Raw genomic sequence first — 12,317 nt, 5'->3', positions numbered from 1 at the left:
GTTTAGAAGTACCACAAGGAATGCCCTGAAGGGCAATCTACTATCAATAAAAAGGAGGGACAAATTTTAATGAAAACAAACATCTCTGAATAACAGCACACAATTAACAAACAAAGAGTCTGCCATTTTCAAATATAAATTGATGTCTTTAAAAAATAACAAGACAACTCAAAAGAAAAGCAAACATCTCCAAATAAAGCAAGGCATCTAATTAAAATAAAGATGCTTGAACCAAAAAAAGATATCTTTACAAAAAGCAAAAGATATTTAAATTAAAGCAAAATATTATTAAATAAAAACAAAACATCTTTAAAGTCTGAAGCTACCCTCTGGTCTATATCTTAGTCAGAGAGTGCAGAAATAAACCCTACTACCGCAATAAAGTGATCTGCTCTTGATAGTCTGGCTTTCAACCCTGTTTTAATTTTCTCTGCTGATACCTCCAAATTTGAATTCCTTTCATTAGAAAGTTTACCCCTTTAAATTAAGGCTGACAGTTTTAAATAAAGGTTAACCGTGTCACACAAAAGCTGACAGTTTTAAATGAAACTTACAGTTTTAAACCAAAAGCTAAAGCTCATCTGCAACTTTCATTTAAATCTGTGAGCTCTTATTAAAAAAATTCTACTTTTATTTAAAGCTGTTTCTTTTAATTACTTTGCTGCAGATTTATTTTGAGTGTGAATCTCTGTATAATGTAACAGTAAATCTAATTTACATAAATTTCCAATCCACAGTATCCTCCCAAACCAACTACAGCCTTGACCCCTGTAATAACTACAGTGTTGTTGATGACTACTGGAGAAACATATACAACACAATTACTATTGAGGTCATGATGACATTGTTGTTGAATGGAAGGGCTGGTACAGACTGTAAATTCAGGGCAAACGTGCACATCTTGCTGAAACTGTCTGGTGTCAGAGATACAGGGCATGCAGTGGTTATTCTGCACTTTGACTTGTTGGCTCTCATCCACGACCAGAGGACGACATTGTTACCCGAGTCATCTTTAGCCTGTCCAAGAGATTACTATGTCTATAAATGTGTCCGGGCCAGTTGTGTCAGATGTATCAATTCCAATGCCAACATACTGTGCAGGTGAATCTTGCAGTTTAACTGACAACATATATTTCACATCATTAGAATCCTTCTCTGAACAAATCACATTTATGCAGTAGATACAGTAAACATAAAACTATGCTGTATGTTATTGTTTTCAAGATAAAAACAGTACATTTTTCAATTACTATGCTTCTGTTTCTATGACAGTTGTTTTTAAGAGCCTCACTTGTGATCCATGCCATAACTCTTAATGGACCAACCCTGGAGAGCCAATAATGAAACTGGATTAAACATTTGTGATAGAGCCTTTAACTGGAATGCACTGACCGATGTATTAAGGGATGGACATCCATATGCCAGAGAGCTGTGTTCTTACATCCAGATGGGGTGCTTTGTGTTGATGCTTGCCAGTCTAGCACATCACCAACAGCCAATAACAAGACTAACAGAGACAAAGGTATGATTAAGCCTTTTATTAACATAAAGAGACGGTTACTTACTTGTTTCCTGGAAAGAGTGGCACCGTGGGTCATTCGGTCCTCTTGTAGGTCTGCGGACCTGGGAAGCACACAAGAAAGACAAAACATTTAATGAACTGATTGCAAATATTGAACAATGGCTATGAATGACATTTGTAGATATATTTACTTTGAAGTATATGCTGAATATGTATGTCATAGGAATGGGAACATGACTGTTTTGCCTTAAGAATACCTGAATATAATTTTGGTTCAGTCCACAGGAAGGGGCTATAGGTATTTAAGGTCTGGCCCAGTCTAGTTGGTGAAAGTAAGATATGCATCCTGAGTTATATAGGTAAATTAAGTGAGAATAGTCAAGCAAGAGTACCAAAATGCCTGTCATGCATTTGACAGTTTTTTTATGTAAATAGTATGTGAGAACCATGGTGATGGATCTTTAATAGTGCTGTTTGGATTTTTTGATAACGCATGCAATAAAGCAATGGGGCAAGAGAAACATTTAACCAGCCTTCTGCTCGAACTTCTTCCAAACATGCCAACAATGGTAACCTCCAGGCCACTTCCAGCCTATTCTATCACAAATGGTGGTAGCGGTTAAAAACAATGAAGAATGGAAACAGAATTACAAAAAGCGTTGTTACTAAACCCCGATAGAGTGCGCCAATACCAAACGAAGGGAGCCTGCGAAGGGAGCTCATTCTGAATGTGTAACAGAGCCCATCGAATACTGTGAAGAAGAGAGTTTCAAAAAGAGAGCCAGCAGCAGCGTCAAGAGAGAGAACAGCAAATCACGCCGTTAAATAGAAAAGACTTAAATTATGCCACCGAAGAAGGCAGCCAGACAAAGGCATGATTAAGCCTTTTATTAACATAAAGAAGAGAGTTTCAAAAAGAGAGCCAGTAGCAGCGATCCAGAAAAACAGGCCACAGACAAATTCAAAGGGGGCAAATCCAAAAGAGTAGTCAATAACAAACCAAAAAGGTCACATCAGAAAACCCAATCAGAAACATAAACGCTCAGAATTGTTGAAACACCCAAACAAGACTTCGCAAAGAACATGCGCAAATGTAGGGTGTATATATATATATATATATATATATATATATATATGGAGAATGGCAGGCGGGCAGCAGATATGACACTAATTTTATTTTTAACCTAACAGTGACTACTTCCAAAATAATATAATGCAACTTCAATGAAATAATGGCAAATTAGTACTAGCTAATATTATATAATGCACCTGTTAACTTGAACAACACATGATAGGCCATAAAGTGCTTAGAAAGTGATTTTTGTTCCCACGTCTGGGCACTATTAAAATGTATTTTTGAATTGACAACACCCTCATGGACCTTGAGTTAAAAGTTCTTCATAAAATATCCTGCAGTTTTTTGTGAATAAAATTGGTTGGTGGACATGTGTTGGTGCAGTCCATGAAACTCCCTTCTGAAGTTGTTGACTATTTGTTGTTGACACAGGTTCAATTACAGAACTTTGCAGCATAATCACATTTGTGTGGTGAGTAGTTCCAAGACCTGACAGTGTCTCTTCCCCAAAGTCAATGTTGTCCCACATAAATACTGTAGGAGCTTTCTTTGAGAATCCTTTTGGTATTTTGTCTCTGCCTTCTACTAGCTGAAGTTGGGCAAGGCTAGTGTCTAGACTGACAACTGTGTCCCATGATGCACAATGTCCTAGTCTATTAAGAAGGAACACAATGTGTGATGAAGCTGTTAAATGGTGAACAGACGCAAGGTACACAATGTCTTGACAAATGGATATCACTTTTAGATTCAAATCATCTGGAATATCAACACAGCCGGCCAGCATTGGCTCCTCAGTTGCACCCGTAATCCAGGAAATCAGATTGTACAGTTCAAGTGGGACAATAGATTTTGCTTCAGTTACATTTGTCATCTGATGTAGGTGGCCATAGGCATGTCATCCCAGAAGCGTCATGCAAAAGCTGCACTATAAAGTGTCCCTGTGTCCTCTGTAATATTGACTGAGACCCCTGAACTTGACAGTTCCTGACCAGCTGTTGTAAGTGGGTTTTTTTTCACAGTCACTTTCAGTTTGGCCTACCTCAGTTGACATTATTGTGCCTAATGGGTGAGGTAGCCTGTCTATCAAGGTATCTGCAGATAATGTCTCAACAAAAACTATCTGACACATGTTGCGCTTGCTGGGAGAGTAAAACACCAGCTGGGGGAAGTCACAGGCCAAGGTCCTCTTCAATTGATCCTGCCTGCAACATAAAAACAGTAAAAGAGGATATAAATATATCTCAAAAAAATAAAGGGAACACTCAAATAATCCTAGATCTGAATGAATGAAATATTCTCATTGAATACTTTGTTCTGTACAAAGTTGAATGTGCTGACAATGTGCTCACACAATAATCATCAATGGAAATCAAATTTATTAACCAATGGAGGCCTGGATTTGGAGTCACACACAAAATTATAGTGGAAAAACACTACAGGCTGATCCAACTTTGATGTAATGTCCTTAAAACAATTCAAAATGAGACTCAGTATTGTGTGTGGCCTCCACATGCCTGTATGACCTCCCTGCAATGCCTGGGCATGCTCCTGATGAGGTGGTGGATGGTCTCCTGAGGGATCTCCTCCCAGACCTGGACTAAAGCATCCGCCAACTCCTGGACAGTCTGTGGTGCAACGTGGCGTTGATGGATGGAGCAAGACATGATGTCCCAGATGTGCTCAATCGGATTCAGGTCTGGGGACAGGCGGGCCAGTCCATAGCTTCAATGCCTTCATCTTACAGGAACTGCTGACACACTCCAGCCACATGAGGTCTAGCATTGTCCTGCATTAGGAGGAACCCAGGGCCAGCCGCACCAGCATATGGTCTCACAAGGGGTCGGAGGATCTCATCTCGGTACCTAATGGCAGTCAGGCTACCTCTGGCGAGCACATGGAGGGCTGTGCGGCCCTCCAAAGAAATGCCACCCCACACCATTACTGACCCACTGCCGAACCGGTCATGCTGAAGGATGTTGCAGGCAGCAGATCGCTCTCCATGGCATCTCCAGACTCTGTCACATCTGTCTCATGTGCTCAGTGTGAACCTACTTTCATCTGTGAAGAGCACAGGGCGCCAGTGGCAAATTTGCCAATCCTGGTGTTCTCCGGCAAATGCCAAGCGTCCTGCACGGTGTTGGGCTGTGAGCACAACCCCCATCTGTGGACGTCGGGCCCTCATACCATCCTCACAGAGTCGGTTTCTAACCATTTGTGCAGACACGTGCACATTTGTGGCCTGCTGGAGGTCATTTTGCAGAGCTCTGGCAGCGCTCCTCCTGTTCCTCCTTTCACAAAGGTGGAGGTAGATGGCCTGCTGCTGGGTTGTAGCCCTCCTACGGCCTCCTCCACGTCTCCTGATGTACTGGCCTGTCTCCTGGTAGCGCCTCCAGCCTCTGGACACTACGCTGACAGATACAGCAAACCTTCTTGCCACAGCTCGCATTGATGTGCCATCCTGGATGAGCTGCACTACCTGAGCCACTTGTGTGGGTTGTAGAGTCCGTCTTATGCTACCACGAGTGTGAAAGCACCACCAACATTCAAAAGTGACCAAAACATCAACCAGAAAGCAAAGGTACTGAGAAGCGGTCTGTGGTCCCCACCTGCAAAACCACTCCTTTATTAAGTGTGTCTTGCTAATCGGCAATGATTTCCACCTGTTGTCTATTCCATTTGCACAACATGTGAAACTGATTGTCAATCAGTGTTGCTTCCTAAGTGGACAGTTTGATTTCACAGAAGTTTGATTTACACACACACACACACACACACACTCACACACACATACATATATATGTATATATATATATATATATATATATATATATATATATATATATATATATATATATATATATATATACATACATACATACATACATACATACATACATATATATATATATATATATATATATATATATATATATATATATATATATATATATATGCATGCTTGTACACATGTAACCCTTTCCTAAGGCACAGGATAAGATGTAAACAACTTTTAGGTAGGGTACATCACAAATCAACATGAAAATTACAATATAGTGGTGCCTCTGTAATACATACCCATTTTCTCTGGAGTATTTTTAAGTTTAATTAGAGATTACCTCTTTAAATCACGTTTTTACACAATGTTCATTTTTAACCAGACCCAATGAATTTACTTAGCCTGTAGCATGAATTTTTATAACCACAAACACAGTACACTAAACTCAGGTTTCACCACTGCAGACATACCAAGTCTCCCGGAAGTCGCGGGAGTCTCACGCATATCAATAGTGTCTCCCTGATGCCCGGAAGTCAGATAAAATCTCCCGGAATCCAGAAGTAGTAGCCCAAGAGTGAACACAAACGCGCACGCAGGTGACACAGACTTTTTCCCCCAATCGCGTGTGGGAAAGAGGGGGAAAGGGAGAGAGCGGCGCTCCCCCCGTGTGCATATTCATGAAGCGCATGCAAAACAGAGAGGGTTCTGATTGGCCTGTTCTCTCCAAAGAGGCTGTGAGTCAGCCAATCGGTTTTTAGGGTGGGCGGGCAGTGTTTTTTCCCCTCCTGGACGGGATGCGTTCAGTGACAGAAGGAGCATCATGGCGGAGGGAGGGAAAGCGGATGCAGGGCCTTCCACAAAGAAGAAATATAAAACTCATTTTACCTCTGACTACTCTAAAATATATCCATGTCTGGTCAAAGTAAAGAACAATGACAGTCTTGCCCGCTGTACAGTTTGTAATACTGATTTCAGAATTGTGATGTAGAAAGTTAGGTAGGCTAAATGTCGAAGCCTTTGCTGTAAAAAGAAGTTCTGTAAGTTTGTGGAGCTTAAAGTAAAGTTATGTTTGTTGCATAAGATGTGACAGAAGATGAGACAGAAGTGTCTCCCTGAAATTAATTTTTGCAAGTTGGGATGTCTGCCAAGTAAGTCTCTCTTAAGTGAATTCCAGTCTTAAGCTGATATGAAATGGTTTTTACAGTGCTTTTCCTTTTCAGAGTTTAACATTGGGACCCATATCGTTGGTGCACATGAAAAGCAACTAGATCCACGGAAAAAAATGGAAGTTTGGCAATGCGGGTACTCAGGTATCCCCAGTGACTGGTTTACCTTGATCCTCAATGTCGAAGCCGAACCGACAGTCTCACAATTCCAAACGGGTAAACACGCAGACTTGTGGCTCCTCCACCCGAACGAATTTCAGCAGCACCGGGTCCTGTGTTCTACACACACGATGAAGCCGCAGTTCAAGAGCAGATTCTCTGCATAGTTCCGAACTCACTGCAGCACATCCACGAAGTGGTGCCACACTACATGGCTAAAGTTCAGCAAGCTCGGTAGAGAGCAGAGCTTTTCACGCCGACCAGAGCGACTGCTTTCTCCTAGTCAAACTCCGCAGAACACAACAAAACCCACTCGGTAACGTTTCAGTCAACCTAAATAGGCTTCCATTACCTCTCTAAATGGTACTGTCATCGAAGACACGGTTACTTTGGAGAGAGAAATAAAGCATGTCTTTTCAGTGTCGCAGTCTCAACTCTTAACACACACACACAAAAAAATCTCCCTCCCACTACTAATAACTGATAAGCGAATGACATGTCAGTCACACCATAGCTTTACCTGAATGGTCAATTTTCCTGGGAATTCACAGGAAATTCTTTAATGAAATGGTGTGGCAACACAAGATAAGGGGAAATGTAGTTCTCATATTTTCTCCGCATTTTTCATACAAAACAATAAACAGAAACAAAATAAGAATTTTTTGTCCTACATACACAAAAAACCTATTTAGTTACACTAAACACACTACGTATCAGCTTCTACATTTAGTCATAAGGTCAAAAATAACCCTGTGCAATTTTAAAGTAATTTGCAAGCTGTCTAAGGTCAGAGTTAAAGCCATATTGGCAGTCAGTTTTGCCTTAAAAAGTGTTTGTATGTAGAAAATTTTTGAAATGCCAAAGATGGTATATTTATGCTATTTAAAATACCAAGCATCAAGTTTTTCATGCTCCTTCACCATATTTATGAAGATCCTTCTTAGCTGGGTCGTTGTAAGTATCTCTTGGTTTACAATTATTCTGTGGTGGATGGCTTTTTCACAGAAAATCTTGTAGCTGGCTGGATCATGGATCACCCCCTTATCGTGGTGGAGGGGTTTGCATGCTTGAATGATCCTAGGAGCTATGTTGTCTAGAGCAAAAGCTCCTGGTAGGGTCTCCAAGGGCAAACTGGTCCTGGGTGACAGGTCAGACAAAGTGTGATCCATAATTACCCTTATGAAAACAAAATTAAATCAGGACTTGTGTACCCTGCCCGGATCAGGGTTACCGGGGCCCCACCATGGAGCCAGGCCTGGGGGAGGGGCTCACCAGCGAGCGTCTGGTGGCTGGGCATTTACTCATGGTTCCTGGCCGGGCCCAGCCCGAAGGAGTTACTTGAGTTCCCTCTCCCATCGGTGGTGGGTCAATGGTAGGGGTTAGTAATAGTAGGGGTTCAGTGCTTTGTGGATCGGGCAGTGTCCGAAGGTGTGGGCCTTGGCGTTCTGATCCCTGGTTGCTGAAACTGGCTTTTGGAACTTGGAATGTTACCTCACTGGCGGGGAAGGAGCCTGAGTTGGTGTGCGAGGTCGAGAGATACCGGCTAGATTTAGTTGGGCTCACCTCAACACACAGCTTGGGCTCTTGGCTGGACTTTATTCTTTTCTGGAGTTGCCCATGGTGAGAGGCGGCAGGCAGGTGTGGGCTTTCTCATAGCCCCTCGACTTGGTGCCTGTATTTTGGGGTTTTCTCCGATAATCCTCGAAACTGGTGAATCCTCTCACCCCAGGTGAGAGACGCCATCAAGCTAAAGAAGGAGTCCTACCGGGCATGGTTGGCCTGTGGGACACCAGAGGCAGCTGGCAGGTATCAAGAGGCCAAGCGATCTGTGGCTTCAGCCATCGCCAAGTCAAAAACCCGGGTGTGGGAGCAGTTTGGTGATGCCTTGGAAAGTGACTTGGCAAACCGTCAGGTGACTCAGAAGGGGAAAGCAGTGTGCCACTAGCACTGTATATAGGGGAGATGGTGTGCTGCTGACTTTGACTGAAGACGTCATTGGGCGGTGGAAGGAATACTTTGAGGACCTTCTCAATCCCACTGAAACTTTCTCCAGTGAGGTGGCAGAGTCTGGGGACACGGAATAGGCTTGTCCATTACTGAGGCCGAAGTCACTAAGGTAGTTAAAAAGCTCCTTGGTGGCTCCAGGGGTGGATGAGATCCGTCCTGAGTTCTTCAAGGCTCTGGATGTTGTGGGGCTGTCTTGGCTGACACGCCTTTTCAACATTGCGTGGACATCGGGAGCGGTGCCACTGGATTGGCAGACTGGGATTGTGGTGCTTCTTTTTAAAAAGGGGGCCCGGAGGGTGTGTTCCAACTACAAGGGAATCACACTCCTCAGCCTCCCTGCTAAGGTCTATGCAGGGGTACTGGAGAAGAGACTCCAGCTTATAGTCGAACCTCGGATTCAGGAGGAGCAGTGCGGGTTCCGCCCTGGTTGTGGAACACTGGACCAACTCTTTACCCTCTCCAGGATTCTGGAGTTTGCATGGGAGTTTGCCCAACCAGTCTACATATGCTTTGTGGATTTGGAGAAGGCATTGGACAGTGTTCACCGGGGTATTCTGTGGGAGGTGCTTCGGGAGTACAGGGTACATGGCTCTTTGCTACAAGCCATTCAGGCCCTGTACAAACAAGGCAGGAGTTTGGTTCGCATGGCCAGCAGTAAGTCAGACTCGTTCCAAGTGAGAGTTGGACTCCAATTCTATTCATAATTTTTATGGATAGAATTTCTAGGTGCAGTCAGGTGATGGAGGGTGCCCGGTATGGTAAACCTCAAGGTCACATTGCTGCTGTTTGCAGATGATGTAGTCCTATTGTGGACATCAGGCCATGAACTTCAGCTTTCGCTGGATCGGTTTACAGCCTAGTGTGAAGCGGCTGGGATGAGAATCAGTACCTCCAAATCCAAGGCCATGGTTCTCAGGCGGAAAAGGATGGAGAGCTCTCTCTGGGTCGGGGATAAGCTCTTGCCTCAAGTGGAGGAGTTTAAGTATCTCGGGGTCTTGTTCACGAGTGATGGTAAAAGGGAGCGGGAGATTGACAGGCGGATTGGTGCTGGGTCAGCAGTGATGTGGGCTCTCTACCGGACTGTTGTGGTAAAGAAAGAGCTGAGCCATAAGGCAAGGCTCTCGATTTACTGGTCGATCTACGTTCCCACCCTCACCTATAATCGTGAGCTTTGGGTAATGAGCGAAAGAATGAGATCGTGAATACAGGCAGCCGAAATGAGTTTCCACCGCAGGGTGTCTGGACTCTCCCTTAGAGATGGGGGAGAAGGTCGGTCATCCAGGAGGGACTCGGAGTAGAGCCTCTGCTCTCCACGTCGAGAGTAGCCAGCTGAGGTGGTTCGGGCATCTGGTTAGGTTTCCTCCTGGACGCCTCCCTCGGGAAGTGTCACAGGCAAGTCCACCCAGGTGGAGACCCTGGGGAAGACCCAGGACACGCTGGCATGACTGTATTGCCCAGCTGGCCTGGGAGCGCCTCGGAATCCCCTCCCTGGGGAGCTAGTGGAAGTGGCTGGGGAAAGGGAGGTCTGGGCCTCTTTGATTAGGATGCTGCCCCCGCGACCCGAAAAGCGGAAGATAATGGATAGATGGAGTTGATGCACTTAAATTACAAAAATGTTGCCTTAAATCTCAGTAACACCAATAAAATTTGACATGCAGTGACATGTAGAGGCAGATGTGTGATTCTGAAATGGCAGCAGTTGTGCTCAGTTTAAACCACAGATGCTGTTTAAATCGTAGCTACCAAGGCCACAGCAAAGGAGTTTAGGAAACCACATTAAGGTGCAATTGTCCCTCTATGTCCAGTGTTCGCCCCTGCTATTTAGTTTATACACTGCTCAAAAAAATAAAGGGAACACTTAAACAACACAATATAACTCCAAGAAAATCAAACTTCTGTGAAATCAAACTGTCCACTTAGGAAGCAACACTGATTGACAATCAATTTCACATGCTGTTGTGCAAATGGAATAGACAACAAGTGGAAATTATTGGCAATTAGCAAGACACACTCAATAAAGGAGTGGTTCTGCAAGTGGGGACCACAGACCACTTCTCAGTACCTATGTTTTCTGGCTAATGTTTTGGTCACTTTTGAATGTTGGTGGTGCTTTCACACTCGTGGTAGCATGAGACGGACTCTACAACCCACACAAGTGGCTCAGGTAGTGCAGCTCATCCAGGATGGCACATCAATGCGAGCTGTGGCAAGAAGGTTTGCTGTGTCTGTCAGCATAGTGTCCAGAGGCTGGAGGCACTACCAGGAAACAGGCCAGTACACCAGGAGATGTGGCGGAGGCTGTAGGAGGTCAACCCTGTGCTCTTCACAGATGAAAGCAGGTTCACACTGAGCAAATGTGACAGACGTGACAGAGTCTGGAGATGCCGTGGAGAGGGATGCTGCCTGCAACATCCTTCAGCATGACCGGTTTGGCAGCGGATCAGTAATGGTGTGGGATGGCATGTCTTTGGAGGGCCGCACAGTCCTCCATGTGCTCACCAGAGGTAGCCGGACTGCCATAATGAGAAGAGATACTCAGACCCCTTGTGAGACCATATGCTGGTGCGGTTGGCCCTGGGTTCCTCCTAATGCAGGACAATGCTAACCTCATGTGACTGGAGTGCGTCAGCAGTTCCTGCTAGACGAAGGCATTGAAGCTATGGACTGGCCCGCCCATTCACCTAGTAACAGATGTGTGATTCTGCAATGGCAGCAGTTGTGTTCAGTTTAAACCACATGTAGCCCTCTTTTACCACAGAGGGGGTGGGGTTTGTGTTATACTGAGTTCGTGGGTGTGGTTCCCACCAGTTAAGCTCCCGTTGTTACCAGTTAACTTAACTTCACCCGTTCTAACTGTACTACACGTACCAACCATATAACCACAGAGTTGAGTCAGACACAGTTTAGAAAATAGTGTGTATTACAAAAATATGTTATGCAACAAAAAAAAAACAATATACGAATACCAAAGATGTAAATAACCAAATGCTGTAAATAAACAATTTAGATAAGGATACTCTTAACTAGTTAAACAACTGCTACTGTGACCGGTCACTCTTTAAGGAAACTTTTAAAGCCAGCAAAGAAAAGAATAAAATGATAAAAGGTGCAGGCCTGTTGAAGTGTAGTATTCCGGAAATCCCTTGTTTTTCTTTATTGGGACAGTACTCAAGTCAGTTCTTAGGTGTGGTGTGCTTACAAACTCGTCCTTAAGCGGCTCTTAGGAGACAGTGGGGCTTGAAATGGTGGCTCACCCGAGGAACTCCGAGCATGGCAGCATGCACGTCCCTCGGAGGCTAGACTGAGGAACCCTGAGTGTTCCGGTAACCCAGGGTGCTATCAGCTAGCGGTTGTCCCACGTAGCTTGTTTTATCACGGCAGACATGCAGACTACAGTCCAAAACTCTAACCTCTGAATGGCTCTGGAGCTAGCGTTAGCGGTTAGCGGCTAATGCTAAAGCTACTGCACCCAGCATTAGCGCCGGGGAAACCCACTGCAAACTCACCCCTATCAGGCTGCACTTCAGCAGAGTGTCTGTACTGCTGTTTAAACCCTGACTGGTAGCAGTTTACTCACTTTAAACAGTAACAGAACTGAATAAATTCAAACAC

At 44.2% G+C, this 12,317-nt stretch overlaps 1 pseudogene; it reads left to right on the top strand.

The window, feature by feature from the left end:
• Nucleotides 1-12,010, top strand: part of LOC119263845 — a 28,135-nt pseudogene extending 16,125 nt beyond the window's left edge.
• The last annotated feature ends 307 nt before the right edge of the window (nt 12,011-12,317 follow it).

The sequence above is a fragment of the Pygocentrus nattereri genome, chromosome 1, assembly GCF_015220715.1.
Source record: "Pygocentrus nattereri isolate fPygNat1 chromosome 1, fPygNat1.pri, whole genome shotgun sequence".
In the NCBI taxonomy this organism is placed as follows: Eukaryota; Metazoa; Chordata; class Actinopteri; order Characiformes; family Serrasalmidae; genus Pygocentrus; species Pygocentrus nattereri.
This window is presented reverse-complemented; position numbering and strand designations above follow the sequence as displayed.